A 16246-nucleotide genomic window follows, 5' to 3' on the forward strand; every position below is an offset into this window, starting at 1 on the left:
CATTTCATGCCTCTGAGTCTCCTTGCTGCACCTTCACAACCACCATCCTCCACGTCTGACCCCCTGAGGCTATACCCCTTCCGTTGGGGGTTATACTACCACAGCTGCACACACACCACCAGCCTCAGCGGACCATTCTGCAGCGGCGGCCTTTTGACCGCAAATCAACGGGTGGCGTAGTCGACACTTAAACAACATCTACAAAGACTGCCACACACAGAGTTTGACACCCTGGGCACGGACCGGGTCACAGCCACTCAGAGACTACAACCCCCATCTGATCCGGCTCCGGGTATCCCTAACAACATGGCCCAGGGGGCGCGTCAACTGCACCAGCAGAATAGTGAGTGCAGCTCTGGAGTATAATACAGACGGTGACTCAGGATCAGTAATGTAATGTATGTACACAGTGACTGCACCAGCAGAATAGTGAGTACAGCTCTGGGGTATAATACAGGAGGTAACTCAGGATCAGTAATGTAATGTATGTACACAGTGACTGCACCAGCAGAATAGTGAGCGCAGCTCTGGAGTATAATACAGGATGTAACTCAGGATCAGTAATGTAATGTATGTACACAGTGACTGCACCAGCAGAATAGTGAGTGCAGCTCTGGAGTATAATACAGGAGGTAACTCAGGTTCAGTAATGTAATGTATGTACACAGTGACTCCACCATCAGAATAGTGAGTGCAGCTCTGAAGTATAATACAGAATGTAACTCAGGATCAGTAATGTAATGTATGTACACAGTTACTGCTCCAGCAGAATAGTGAGTACAGCTCTGGAGTATAATACAGGCGGTAACTCAGGATCAGTAATGTAATGTATGTTCCCAGTGACTGCTCCAGCAGAATAGTGAGTGCAGCTCTGGAGTATAATACAGGATGTAACTCAGGATCAGTAATGTATGTACACAGTGACTGCACCAGCAGAATAGTGAGTGCAGCTCTGGAGTATAATACAGGAGGTAACTCAGGATCAGTAATGTAATGTATGTACACAGTGACTGCACCAGCAGAATAGTGAGTGCAGCTCTGGAGGATAATACAGAATGTAACTCAGGATCAGTAATGTCATGTATGTACACAGTGACTGCACCAGCAGAATAGTGAGCGCAGCTCTGGAGTATAATACAGGATGTAACTCAGGATCAGTAATGTAATATATGTACACAGTGACTGCACCAGCAAAATAATGAGTACAGCTCTGGAGTATAATACAGGATGCAACTCAGGATCAGTAATGTAATGTATGTACACAGTGACTGCACCAGCAGAATAGTGAGTGCAGCTCTGGAGTATAATACAGGATATAACTCAGCATCAGTAATGTAATGCATGTACACAGTGACTGCACCAGCAGAATAGTGAGTGCAGCTCTGGAGTATAATACAGGATATAACTCAGGATCAGTAATGTAATGTATGTACACAGTGACTGCTCCAGCAGAATAGTGAGTGCAGCTCTGGGGTATAATACAGGATGTAACTCAGGATCAGTAATGTCATGCATGTACACAGTGACTGCACCAGCAGAATAGTGAGTGCAGCTCTGGAGTATAATACAGGATGTAACTCAGGATCAGTAATGTAATGTATGTACACAGTGACTGCACCAGCAGAACAGTGAGTGCAGCTCCGGAGTATAATACAGGAGGTAACTCAGGATCAGTAATGTAATTTATGTACACAGTGACTGCACCAGCAGAATAGTGAGTTCAGCTCTGGAGTATAATACAGGATGTAACTCAGGATCAGTACATAGTTAAATAGTTTATAAGGCCGAAAAAAGACAAGCGTCCATCCAGTTCAGCCTATTTCTTGTGCACTGCAGCTATTCCACAGCGTTGATCCAGGGGAAGGCAAAAAAACCCATGCGGTATAGGCCAATTTACATCATTGAGGAAAAATTCACTTCCCGACTCCAATCTGGCAGTCAGATTAAATCCCTGGATTAATTAACTATCACTAAGCATAAGATGTAATTTTATTGTTCTCCAGAAAGGCGTCCAGGCCTCTCTTGAACTCATTAAGTGAGTTGGACATCACCACTTTCTCTCCCAGAGAGTTCCAGAGTCTCACGGCTCTGACCGTAAAGAATCCCCTTCTATGCTGGTGCAGGAACCTCCTTTCCTCCAGACGCATAGTGTGCCCCCTCGTCTTTGTCACCATCCTTGGTATAAACAGGTCATGGGAGAGATCTCTGTACTGCCCCCTGATGTATTTATACATGTTTATGAGGTCTCCCCTAAGCCTTCTCTTTTCCAACGTAAATAGGCCTAATTTTGACAACCTCTCTGGGTATTCTAGTCCCTCCATTCCCTTTATTACCTTAGTCGCCCTCCTTTGTACCCTCTCTAGCTCCAATATGTCTTTCCTGAGCACCGGAGCCCAGAACTGTGCACAATATTCTAAGTGCGGCCTTACCAGCGCTTTATACAGAGGAAGAACAATGTTCTCATCATATGCCCCTATTCCTCTTCTGATGCATGCCTTCTATTTGCCTTCGCAGCTGCTGCCTGACACTGGGCACTCCAATTTAATTTGCTGTTAACCAAGACGCCCAGGTCCTTCTCCATGTCAGATTTCCCCAACAGTTTCCCATTTAATATGTATGGGTGACTGCTGTTTTTCTTTCCCATGTGCATGACCTTACATTTATTGCCATTGAACCCCATTTGCCATTTTTTGGCCCAGCTCCCCAATTTATCTAAATCCTCCTGTAGCTGTGCCCTATCCTCATCTGTATTAACTACTTTACAAAGTTTAGTATCATCTGCAAATATTGCTATTTTACTATGCAACCCTTCCACTAGATCTTTAATAAATATATTAAATAATATAGGGCCCAAGACAGACCCTTGAGGCACCCCGCTAGTAACCCTGACACCCCCTGAGCTTACTCCATTGATAACCACCCTCTGCTTTCTATCACTCAGCCAGCTATTTACCCACTTGCACACATTATCCCCCAGACCAAGCATTCTCATTTTATATACCAACCTTTTGTGTGGCACGGTATCAAACGCTTTGGAGAAGTCAAGGTCTACAACATCCACTGACTCTCCCCGGTCCAGCTGTGAGCTCACCTCCTCGTAGAAGGCCATCAGGTTTGCTTGGCAGGAGCGAACCCTCATGAATCCATGTTGATATGGAGTTAGACAGTTATTATCATTAAGATATTCTACAATAGCATCTCTAAGAAATCCTTCAAACAATTTACCCACAACAGACGTTAAGCTGACTGGTCTATAGTTCCCAGGGTCACTTTTAGACCCCTTTTTGAATATTGGTACCACATTTGCTTGACGCCAGTCTAGTGGGACAGTCCCTGTCCATAAAGAGTGCTTGAATATAAGATACAGCGGTCTGTCTATCACATTACTTAATTCTTTACCCGGGGGTGTATGCCATCTGGGCCTGGTGACTTGTCTATTTTGATATTATTTAGGCGTTTCTGAACTTCCTCCTGGGTTAGGTGGATGATATTTAGCGGAGGGTTTACTTTATCACTCTGCATTTCCTCCGATAAATTGTTTTCTTTTGTGAACTATAAAAAACTATAAACTATAAACTATTGGGTTAAGAGGAAGACCGTTAGAGGCATACACAGAGAGGTTCAGGGCTGGCGGGTGGAGTTCATCTATGGACCAGTATCTTTTGTGAAAACAGTGGAGAAGAAGCTATTGAGTAGGTTTGCTTTACCCTCATCACCCTCTAGGATTTTACCCAGGTTATTTTTCAATGGGCCAGCTCCATCAGTTTTAATCCTTTTACTGTTTATATAGTTAAAGAACAGTTTGGGATTCGTTTTACTTTCCTTGGCAATTAGTCTCTCTGTCTCCTCTTTTGCTATTCTTATTTGTTTCTTACAGATTTTGTTTTTTTCCCTATAAGATATTAGCGCTTCCTCGCTGCCTTCTTGTTTAAGTTTACCGAAAGCCCTTTTTTTGTTTTTCATTGCCCTCTTGACTTCCTTATTTAGCCACATTGGCTTCCTCCTATTCCTAGCCCTTTTATTCCCATAAGGTATGTACCTTCTACAGTGACTATGTAGGACTGTTTTGAAAATTTCCCATTTTCTATCCGTGCTCCTATTACTGAAGATACTATCCCAGTCTATAAGGTGAAGGGCATCTCTTAGCTGATGAAACTTTGCCCTCCTGAAGTCCCCCATAATAATCACCTGGTTATTTTTTGCTACTTCGTCTTTTTGTCTCATTAATAGACTTTCCGTGGCTTCTGCTATATTTGGAGGTTTATAACAGACTCCTATGATAATTTTATTATTGTTTTTTGCCCCATGTATCTCCACCCATAAGGACTCGACCTCCTCATTTCCCTCCCATACATCCTCCCGTATTGTAGGCTTTAGACACGTCTTTACATATAGACAGACTCCACCCCCTTTCCGATTTCTCCGATCCCTTCTAAACAGACTGTAACCCTGTAAGTTAACTGCCCAGACATAGCTTTCATCTAACCATGTCTCGGTTATTCCCACTATGTCATAGTTACCTGTAGATATTTCTGCTTCCAGTTCATCCATCTTGTTTGTCAGGCTTCTGGCATTTGCTAGCACGCAGTTTACACGATTTTGTTTTGTTCCAATCTTCTCCCTGTGGATTGTATTAGAAATTTTCTTATCTCCCTTCCAAGTATCTTGTCTTGGACCTTCTTTGTAGACAGTGGAGCTGGAGTCAGCATGGTTGATGCTGAGTTTGGGAGAACTCGTGTTCTTGCTTGCTGTACTTTATCTAAGCCCATTCCTATTTATGCCATCGACTCAGAAAGCTCTGACTCAGATTGTACATAATATAAGACTGATGGTGGGGTCTTTTCATTATGAGGTAATTCCTTGTTATGTTCTGGAGGGCCTACCCACTCCTGTTGCACTGGGACTACCCTGGTTGGTGAAACATAATCCAATAGTGGATTGGCAATCCATGGAAATTGTGAAATTGGAGAGATTACTGTCATGAAAACTGTTTAAGGCTGTGTGCCCACGATGCATTTTTTAAGCGTTTCCGCAGCGGCAAAAACGCTGCAGAAATGCTTAAAAAATGCATGGTAGAAGGCCTGCCATGTTCCCCAATGATAATCCATATGTGCTGTGCACATGCTGCGGAAACTTCCGCTGCGGATTATCATTGCGGAAAAAAACGCAGCACTACCAATTATTTTGCAGAAGTGCTGCGTTTTCGCCGCCATTGACTTGCATTAGACCACATAGATTACGCATCACTGCATAAGTAGATGTGCATTCTATGCGTTCTAATGTGCGGATGGTACCCAGGTCTAGAGAAGAGGAGACTCTCCTCCAGACCTGGGTACCATAGAAAACTGTAAAAAAAAGAATAAAATAAAAAATAAATATATACTTACCTTCTGTCGGCCCGCGGTGCGCTCCTCCTTGCTTGGCAGCAGTTCGCGATGGAATGAAGGACCTGCGCTGACGTCAGAGTCATGTGACGGGTCACACGACGCTGACGTCGGCAGGTCCTTCACTCTACCGCTGCCGGCAGCCGGGACGGAGGAAATCAAGACTCCGGGGGCCATCGGAGGGTAAGTATATATTTATTTTTTTATTTTTTGACATTCTCTCGGGTCACAGTATATAAATCCATGCAGTTTGCATGGATTTATATAGTGTGACCAGGTTGACAAGCACTTTCCAAGTGATGCTAAAATCGCTTGTCAACCCGCATGTGGAACTGCAAGTGAAGAACGCTTCACTTCCGCATGTCCCTGGCAGGAAAACGCATGCAGAATCCGCATGTACAATCCGCATGTACAATCCGCATGAACAATCCGCATGCGTTTTTTTCTGCCCGGGAGATGCAGAAACGCTCAGTCAAAAATCCGGAGCATTTCTGCATCGTGGGCACATAGCCTAAACATTTCCATTTCTGCTGCCTCTATGGAGACCTTATCTGAGCTTTTGTCTGGTTTTGAGGATGTATTTTCTGAGAAGGGGTGTCAGGATTTGCCTTCTCATCATGCATATGACTGTCCTATTAACCTGACCCCCGAAGGTAAACTACCAAAATCCAGACTGTATAATCTTTCTGGCCCTGAGAGACAAGCCATGAAGGATTTCATTGCTGAGAGTCTGGAGAAGGGACATATCAGACCCTCATCTTCGCCAATGACGACAGGGTTCTTTTCGTGAAGAAGAAAGATGGCGGTCTCTGTCCCTGTTTACATTTCTAGGAATTTAATCAAATTACCATCCTAGATCCATACCCTCTTCCTCTGTTTCCAGATTTGTTCAGCCAGGTTGTGAGTGCCAAGGTGTTCTCCAAGTTGGATTTAACAGAAGCCTACAATCTGGTTAGAATCAGAGAAGGGGATTAATGGAAAACCGCATTCAATACTCCTGAGGGGCATTTCGAGAGTCTGGTTATGCCTTCGGGTCTGACCAATGCACCCGTGATGTTCCGGCATTTCATAAATTATATTTTCCATCATTTAGTTAGGCAGGTTTGTGGTGGGCTATCTGAATGATATTTTGGTTTACTCACCTGATTTTGAGACACATCAGGGACATGTTAAACAGGTGCTTCAGATATTAAGGGATACCAAACTATATGCCAAACTAGAGAAATGTGTTTTCGCATTTCAGGAGGTGCAGTTTTTGGGGTACCTGTTGTCATCTTCAGGTTTTCGGATGTATCCAGAGAAGATCCGTGCAGTTCTTGATTGGGACTGTCCCGAGAACCTGAAGGCATTGCAGGCAAAGCTTTCTGGGCTTTACTAATTTTTACCGGAATTGTGTCCAAAATTATTCGGTAATTGTGAAACCCCTCACTGACATGACAAGGAAGGGTTTGTTTTTTATCTCTTCCCATATAATATGTTTCTATATCTTCTTCATCCTCATCACTGTCACCATCTTGCTCTGTTTTAGAATCAATTTCACATACTTCCACCTCATCATGAGAATCAATCTCACTTTCTTCTCCTAAATCCTCATGCAATGTGGGGTCTGCATCATCATCATCATCATCATCTAACAGCATCTTCACTTCATCAACATGAAGGAGTTTTGACAAATCATACATTTTCCTCTCCATGTCAGCAGATATTCTGATGCAAGAGAGAGAATATGTGTTTGGGAACAATGTGCCTGAGAAGCACACTTTAATTTATAAGAAAACCTTACTTATTTCTATGAAATATCCACAAACTTTGATCTATCCATTCATAAAACAAGCTAAATTAACAATTGTGATGACTAAAAACATAAAATACCAACATTATATAGTGTGACATGTTTGGGAACAATGTGCCAGCACAGTTATATCTGCTCTCCTGACCAGGGGAGTACATAGGAATCATGGGGCCCCATAGCAGAAGTTCTAATTTGGCCCCCCTCCCCACCCAAAACAAATGTAAATAGTTGTCAGGGTCACAGAAGATCATATCTCACAACCTTCCTTCTTTTACATAGTAATTTTCCTCCTGCTGAAGTCCTAGATTCCATTTTCATTGCCCCATAAAATATGATGACAACAAAAGTGTCCCCCAAACACAGTATGATACCCCATGGTGAATTCCTCCACATGTGCAGTATAATGACCCTACTGTACCCCACCTCAACTCCCAGGGCAAAGTATGGTGACCCCAACACAGTATGCTCCTCCAACTGTGACCCCCACACAGCCCTGCATACAGTATAATGGGCCTACATATAGTATAATGGCCCCACACCTCTCCACACTCCACACAGTATAATGCACTCGCCATGGTCCTCCACACAGTATAAGACACTCGCCATGGTCCTCCAGACAGTATAAGACACTCGCCATGGTCCTCCAGACAGTATAGGACACTTGACATGGTCCTCCACACAGTATAATGCACTCGCCATGGTCCTCCACACAGTATAAGACACCCGCTATGGTCCTCCTCACAGTATAAGACACTCACCATGGTCTTCAACATAGTATAATGCACTCCCTATTGTCCTCCATGCAGTATAATGCACTCCCTATGGTCCTCCATGCAATATAATGAACTCCCTATGGTCCTCCACGCAGTATAATGAACTCCCTATGGTCCTGCACACAGTATAATGAACTCCCTATGGTCCTCCACACAGTATAATGCACCCCCCATGGTCCTCCACACAGTATAATGCACTCGCCATGGTCCTCCACACAGCATAATGCACTCGCCATGGTCCTCCATGCAGTATAATGCACTCGCCATGGTCCTCCAAGCAGTATAATGCACTCCCCATGGTCCTGCACGCAGTTTAATACACTCCCCATGGTCCTCCATGCAGTATAATGAACTCCCTATGGTCCTCCATGCAGTATAATGCACTCCCCATGATCCTCCATGCTGTATAATGCACTCCCCATGGTCCTGCACACAGTACAATGCTGCCCCCCATGGTCCTCCACACAGTATAATGCATCCCCCCATGGTCCTCCACACAGTATAATGCACTCGCCATGGTCCTCCATGTAGTATAATGCACTCGCCATGGTCCTCCACGTAGTATAATGCACTCCCCATGGTCCTCCACACAGTATAATGCACCCCATGCTCCAGTATACAGTATAATGCAGCCCCCCATAGGGTAAAATGCAGCCCCAGTCCTCCAGTATTATCCGTCTACACTGATTTAAAAATAAATAAATACATACTCACTGCTCCTCGTTTCCTGCTGCTTCAGTCTCTGCAGCGCGTCTCTCTCATCACCTCAGCAGCTGCCAGCTCCACTGTCTGACACAGCGTGGCCTGTCATCACGCCACTGAGTCAGACGCAGAGGAGGAATGATGGCAGAGGGAGTGTCACATGACCCTCCCTCCTCCATCATTGCTTTCAACCAGGGCCAGCTCCTGGTTTTCGTGGACCTTGGGAGAAAGAGTCTCAGTGGCCACTTTAACACATATCCAACGATTCATGATGCACAGATACAGTGGAGAAATATAGGTATACAACAGAGGGCCCAGCCTGCCCCCTCATCCTTCACATATGTAAACATGTGTAGCGCCCCAAGGGTTCGGCCTCTACAGGGGTATTGCACCTCAGCCAGAGGTGTGATATAGAATGGAGTATGGACCAGGGCTCAGGTAGCTGCATGCATCACACACACCCCATTTCCGGGGGACAGCTCTACAGTGCTCCCATTTATATAGTAATGCAGGCACATCTGACCATGTCCCTGGCTGGAGGGGGGAGGAAAACCCAGTGATGTAGGAGCAGAAGGGGACGGTTTCTGGAGCATAGGAAGGAGCTCATTGGGTGCTGGTCACCTGGGCTCACACTCAGAGGAGGAGGTATAAAAGGTGGGCACCATCTTAGTTCAGTGTTCAGTACAGTGGAGAGGTGACAGGGAGCGGAGGCTCTGTAGGAGCTCTGCTCAGAAGGCAGGCCTAGGGTGAAGGCCGGAGCCTGTGAGGAGAAGGAGAAGTGGGCCTGGAGAAGAGGCTGAGGGAAGGAGGAGAAGAAGGAACAGGAAAGAAGGAGAAAAGACAGAGGAGTAGAAAGGCTCAGAAGGAAGAAGGGACCCTAAGAACCCACGAGATCACGGGTGAAGGGTCAGGCAGAATAAGGGTACCGGATCCCAAATTGGTGGAGGTAAATTATCCCTCAGCCAAGAACCGGAGGTCGTGATCATTTATTGGTGCGACCCCCCGCCAAACCTGCTAGGAAGGCACCATATAGGATAGCGGGAAACGGGGCCCACGTTTGCCTGCATAGATCCGCGGCAGCTGGACAGAAGTTTGGTCACTGGTGGGGCACGAGCCAGAGAGAGGACAGAAGGGAGTCCTGTGCCATACTCCTGAATTGCCTGGGGGTTGACCGAGCCCCTCACCTGGTGGACGCAGCACGGCTTGGGCAGTCATTGCTGACAGAAGTGACTTGGAGTATACGAACTGTGAGTAAAAGACCCTGGACTGCAACACGTTGTCGTTGTGTTTCTTACCGCGCCAGCACTAACTGTACTGGGACGCCCAGCACTACAACCCCCTTAATCTACGCTCTCTGCTCTGAGGCTACACTCCTCCCGTGGGGAGTTGTACTATTCCCTGCTGCACCCACAACACCAGCCTCAGCGGTCTGCTCTGCAGTGGCGGTTCACTCTGACCGCAATCCACGGGTGGTGTAGTCGGACATTGCAAAACGTATAGAAGACTGCCACTGGTCTGACTACCCTGAGCCACGGGATCTGGTTGCCACTACTACTCCCAGCATTGCCCTGAAGCCCGGTTCCGAGTGCCCTACGGCCCAGGGGGCGAGTCAGCTTTGGCGTAGTCGGCAGGATTGTGACCAACCCGCCACAAACGGGTATTGCGTGCCTGAAAAGACTGTTTGCGTACCTTGAGAAGGAAGTTTCCTGCCATCCAGAGCTGTTTCCCGCCATCTTCAGTCGTCTCCCGCCATCTTCAGCCGTTTTCCCGCCATCGGACGCCATCTTCAGGACGCTGCGAGGGAAGAAGAGGGGCGTGAGCACAGAAAACGCGTGAAGTCCGAAGCCCCGCCCCACGCGCTGACGACGCACAAGGTCCTGGAAGGAGCCCAGCGAGCGCTGACGTCAACAGTGCGCGACGCCAGGTCCTCAACGCAGACCATCGCCAGCGGAGCCGCAGCCTAGAGAAGAGGATCGCCGGAAGGTAGGCCACGGTTAACCAGGGGGAGGAAGACATCAAGAATGGTGGACAAGATGGCGGACCGGCAGCAGACTAAGCTGCCCAGCATCGGCAGTGCCCCAGCCGTCGCGGGCCCCGACCAGCGCCAGGAGAAGACGCATGACACAGGAGCGGTCGCGGGAGCAGGTAAGAGGAGTCTCCCTGTCCCGGACGCTGCCAGCGTCAGCCTGTTCCCGGGCCCCCTGGTGGAGCCGCCGATCCCGGGCGTCATCAACAGCGGCCCTCTCCAGGCCCGGTCGCAAGGCCTGATCTCCCCAGGTGCCTCGCAACCGTGTGCGCCCCCGGTCCCGAAGCCACCGCCCCTTGGGACTGACCTGTACAGCCAGCTCGCCGGACCCGAGTACCAAGAGGACCCGGACGGGTCTGAAGATCGTCACCATGAGGAACAAGGCACGGCTGGAGGGTATCGCTACCAGTGAACAGTAGCATACCATTGTGTATAGTTACCCGACAGAGTACGTGGGACTGTTTCAGATTTGAGTGTGGTCCCCGTTGGGACTGTTATGGGACTGTTAATTGTGCAAAGTTATCCCCTCTTCCTTACCTGGCTGAGGACTGAGAGCAGCCATCCCTCTTCCCTACCTGGCTGAGGACTGAAAGCAGCCATCCCCTTTCCAAACTGGCCGAGGACTGAGAACGGCCGCCCCTGTAAATAGTTGCGCTTCCTAAAGCGCCCCCTACTGGTTTTATAAAAAGACTGCAACGTCTACTTCGGGACAGAGAGTCCCTCATGTTTAAAAGTTTGCTGAAGTTTTGCACTTATTGAAAAAAATGGACACCTGGTCGCAAGTTGCACAGTGGCCAGTGAAGAAGAGAACCTGCTAAGAAAATGTTTTACCTGAAAAAGTTTGATATACTGAATAGTTTTATATGCTGCTGGAAAATGTTATATGACAAAAGAGTTCCAGTGATATTAAAAGTGCAGTATAATGTCTAGTAAAGAGAAAGTGTTTCCCATAAAGGGAATTGATTAATGTCGGTCATTTTCTAATGTAAAAAGTTTTGAAAAAGTTTTGCATGTCTTGTTAAATCAAATGTCTTTACTCTTTTCCAGCCCGAGGACGTGCTGTGGTTTACCGGGGGGGGATGTAGCGCCCCAAGGGTTCGGCCGCTACAGGGGTATTGCACCTCAGCCAGAGGTGTGATATTCCACTCCCGGGTAAGAATGGAGTATGGACCAGGGCTCAGGTAGCTGCATGCATCACACACACCCCATTTCCGGGGACAGCTCTACAGTGCTCCCATTTATATAGTTATGCAGGCACATCTGACCATGTCCCTGGCTGGAGGGGGGAGGAAAACTCAGTGATGTAGGAGCAGAAGGGGACGGTTTCTGGAGCATAGGAAGGAGCTCATTGGGTGCTGGTCACCTGGGCTCACACTCAGAGGAGGAGGTATAAAAGGTGGGCACCATCTTAGTTCAGTGTTCAGTACAGTGGAGAGGTGACAGGGAGCGGAGGCTCTGTAGGAGCTCTGCTCAGATGGCAGGCCTAGGGTGAAGGCCGGAGCCTGAGAGGAGAAGGAGAAGTGGGCCTGGAGAAGAGGCTGAGGGAAGGAGGAGAAGAAGGAACAGGAAAGAAGGAGAAAAGACAGAGGAGTAGAAAGGCTCAGAAGGAAGAAGGGACCCTAAGAACCCACGAGATCACGGGTGAAGGGTCAGGCAGAATAAGGGTACCGGATCCCAAATTGGTGGAGGTAAATTATCCCTCAGCCAAGAACCGGAGGTCGTGATCATTTATTGGTGCGACCCTCCGCCAAACCTGCTAGGAAGGCACCATATAGGATAGCGGGAAACGGGGCCCACGTTTGCCTGCATAGATCCGCGGCAGCTGGACAGAAGTTTGGTCACTGGTGGGGCACGAGCCAGAGAGAGGACAGAAGGGAGTCCTGTGCCATACTCCTGAATTGCCTGGGGGTTGACCGAGCCCCTCACCTGGTGGAGGCTACACTCCTCCCGTGGGGAGTTGTACTATTCCCTGCTGCACCCACAACACCAGCCTCAGCGATCTGCTCTGCAGCGGCGGTTCACTCTGACTGCAATCCACTGGTGGCGTAGTCGGACATTGCAAAACGTATAGAAGACTGCCACTGGTCTGACCACCCTGAGCCACGGGATCAGGTTGCCACTACTACTCCCAGCATTGCCCTGAAGCCCGGTTCCGAGTGCCCTACGGCCCAGGGGGCGAGTCACATGCACACACACACACAGTACGCAGACATACACGCATACAGTAAGCAGACATACATGCACATGGTACACAGATATGCACACATACAACACGCAGACACGCACATACACTGTTAAAAATACTTAGTTACGTATATTTTTATAGAGGACTTCTTATCAGACGTGATTGATTAAAGAATATATATCACAATATTCTTATTAAAAACTGTATTGATTTATTCTTGGATTGTCCATTAAAAAGAATAATTGCAGTAGTTACATAAAATAGGTGAAATAGTTACAAAGTGATTGTCCATTTGTCCATAGATTCACCCATCGTTTCCTGGGAACCTGGATGATAGGTTCCATCTGTCTGTGTCCCGCACGTGTGTCAGGGCCTATATGTCATCTCCTTCCTTCACACGTACAGTACAGACCAAAAGTTTGGACACACCTCATTTAAAGATTTTTATGTATTTTCATGACTATGAAAATTGTACATTCACACTCAAGGCATCAAAACTATGAATTAACACATGTGGAATTATATACTTAACAAAAAAGTGTGAAACAACTGAAAATATGTCTTATATTCTAGGTTCTTCACAGTAGCCACCTTTTGCTTTGATGACTGCTTTGCACACTCTTGGCATTCTCTTGATGAGCTTCAAGAGGTAGTCACCATAAATGGTTTTCATTTCACAGGTGAGCCCTGTCAGGTTTAATAAGTGGGATTTTCTGCCTTATAAATGGGGTTGGGACCATCAGTTGTGTTGTGCAGAAGTCTGGTGGATACACAGCTGATAGTCCTACTGAATAGACTGTTAGAATTTGTATTATGGCAAGAAAAAAGCAGCTAAGTAAAGAAAGACGAGTGGTCATCATTACTTTAAGCAATGAAGGTCAGTCAGTGCGAAAAATTGGGAAAACTTTGAAAGTGTCCCCAAGTGCAGTTGCAAAAACCATCCAGCGCTGCAAAGAAACTGGCTCACATGAGGACCGCCCAAGGAAAGGAAGACCAAGAGTCACCTCTGCTTCTGAGGATAAGCAGCTCAGATTAGAGACCAGGTCAATGCCACACAGAGTTCTAGCAGCAGACACATCTCTTCAACAACTGTTAAGAGGAGACTTTGTGCAGCAGGCCTTCATTGTAAAATAGCTGCTAGAAAACCACTGCTAAGGACAGGCAACAAGCAGAAGAGACAAGTTTGGGCTAAAGAACACAAGGAATGGACATTAGACCAGTGGAAATCTGTGCTTTGGTCTGATGAGTCCAAATTTGAGATCTTTGGTTCCAACCACAGTGTCTTTGTGCGACGCAGAAAAGGTGAACGGATGGACTCTACATGCCTGGTTTCCACCGTGAAGCATGGAGGAAGAGGTGTAATGTTGTGGGGGTGCTTTGCTGGTGACTGTAACATACCTGGCGGCGTCTTTGCATAGTGGTCCATCTCCCACTGTGCAAGAGCGCGCACTTGATCTCCAATCCAGAATGTCTCTCTGGCTTCCCTTCATGCTGTCTGTTTTCTTCTCTTTCTGCTGCTTAAGGGCGGCGCCCGATCACTTCCTGCTTTTTGTACCTGCTGCAGGCACACCCCTTGTGCGTCCTCAGCCTATTGCTGTCTGTCTCCTGGTATTTAACCCAGCTGCTCCAATTAACCCATGCCTGAGCATTGTGTTTCATTCAGTGTGGTCTTTCACTCTGAATGTGCCAGGTCCCCTTCTGTGTTCTCTTGTCTGCCTATCCTGGAGGCTGTATTTCCAGGCCTGTCTGAACACGCTCCTAGCCTGTTCCTCCCGCCTTCTTGGGGCTATATTCCTAGACCCGCTCCTGTATCTAGTCTGTCCTGTCTGAACACGCTCCTGGCCTGTTCCTCCCGCCTTCTAGGGGCTGCATTCCTAGACCCAATCCTGTATCTAGTCTGTCCTGTCTGAACACGCTCCTGGCCTGTTCCTCCCACCTTCTAGGGGCTGCATTCCTAGACCCGCTCCTGTATCTTGCTACTGTGTCTGTTCTTGTCTGTATACTCTTCTAGCCTGTTTTCCCGTGTTTCTCTATGTCCTTGCCTTTCCTTTTTCTGCAGAGTCTGAACTCGTACCTAACTCCTGCTCGTTGTCACTGTACTCCCGTTTGTGAGTTTGTGGTCCACTCGCTACTTCACTGCAAGTACCCTGTGGGTATCTGGTTCTGCCTTTCCCTTCCTGTCTGTTCCGTGTGAACAGAGCCCTGTCTCCCCTGCTCTGCCTTGCTCACCGCTCCGGCGATTCTAGCCTGCTCTGCCTTTGCTCACCGCTCCGGCAGTTCTAGCCTGCTCTGCCTTTGCTCACCGCTCCGGAGGTTCTAGCCTGCTCTGCCTTTGCTCACCGCTCCGGCGGTTCTAGCCTGCTCTGTCTTTGCTCAACGCTCCTGCGGTTCTAGCCTGCTCTGCCTTTGCTCACCGCTCCGGCGGTTCTAGCCTGCTCTGCCTTTGCTCACCGCTCCGGCGGTTCTAGTCTGCTCTGCCTTTGCTCACCGCTCCGGCGGTTCTAGCCTGCTCTGCCTTTGCTCACCGCTCCGGCGGTTCTAGCCTGCTCTGCCTTTGCTCACCGCTCCGGCGGTTCTAGCCTGCTCTACTCTTGCTCACCGCTCCAGGCGGCCTCATCCTGCTCTACTCTTGCTCACCGCTCCAGGCGGCCTCGTCCTGCTCTACTCTTGCTCACCGCTCCTGGCGGCCTCGTCCTGTTCTACTCTTGCTCACCGCTCCTGGCGGCCTCGTCCTGTTCTACTCTTGCTCACCGCTCCAGGTGGCCTCGTCCTGCTCTACTCTTGCTCACCGCTCCTGGAAGCCTCGTCCTGCTCTACTCTCGCTCACCGCTCTAGGCGGTCTCGTCTTGCCCTGCTCTCGCTCACCACTCTGGGCGGCCTTACTCTGCTGTGTTTGTCCGCCACATCTGTGGTTCTGTTCCTGAGTCCCAGTGTGTACTGGGTCCTATCCCGCCTGTGTTCCTACCTGCTAGTGCCTTCCTGTCTGCACTCTAGCCGTGCTTGCCTGTACCCCCCTGCCTGCATACCCGCCTGCCTGCATACCAGTCGTGCCTGCCTGCATACCAGTCGTGCCTGCCTGCAGACCAGTCGTGCCTGCCTATACCCACCAGTCTGTGTGCCAGCTTAACCAGTCTGTTCCTGTATTCCCCTGTGTGGGTCAACAGCCGTGTCCGGGGTCTGTCCTGGAGTAGCACCTGGTCCCTCTGCTCGGTTCCTCCTTGGTGCACTGGCGTCGTATGCCGTCGTGCGACCCTGGTCGGATCGGGTGAATACCTAGTTACGCGCCTGCCGGCATTCACTCTCCGGCACGGTCCAGTGGAATCACACGCACACGCCACTCAGCCCGGGCGTGTGCCTTACAGCATGCTCAGGCCATGGTTCCCG

The sequence above is a fragment of the Phyllobates terribilis genome, unplaced genomic scaffold (genome assembly GCF_046119375.1).
Source record: "Phyllobates terribilis strain yellow unplaced genomic scaffold, ASM4611937v1 Scaffold_9__5_contigs__length_417890890, whole genome shotgun sequence".
Classification (NCBI taxonomy): Eukaryota; Metazoa; Chordata; class Amphibia; order Anura; family Dendrobatidae; genus Phyllobates; species Phyllobates terribilis.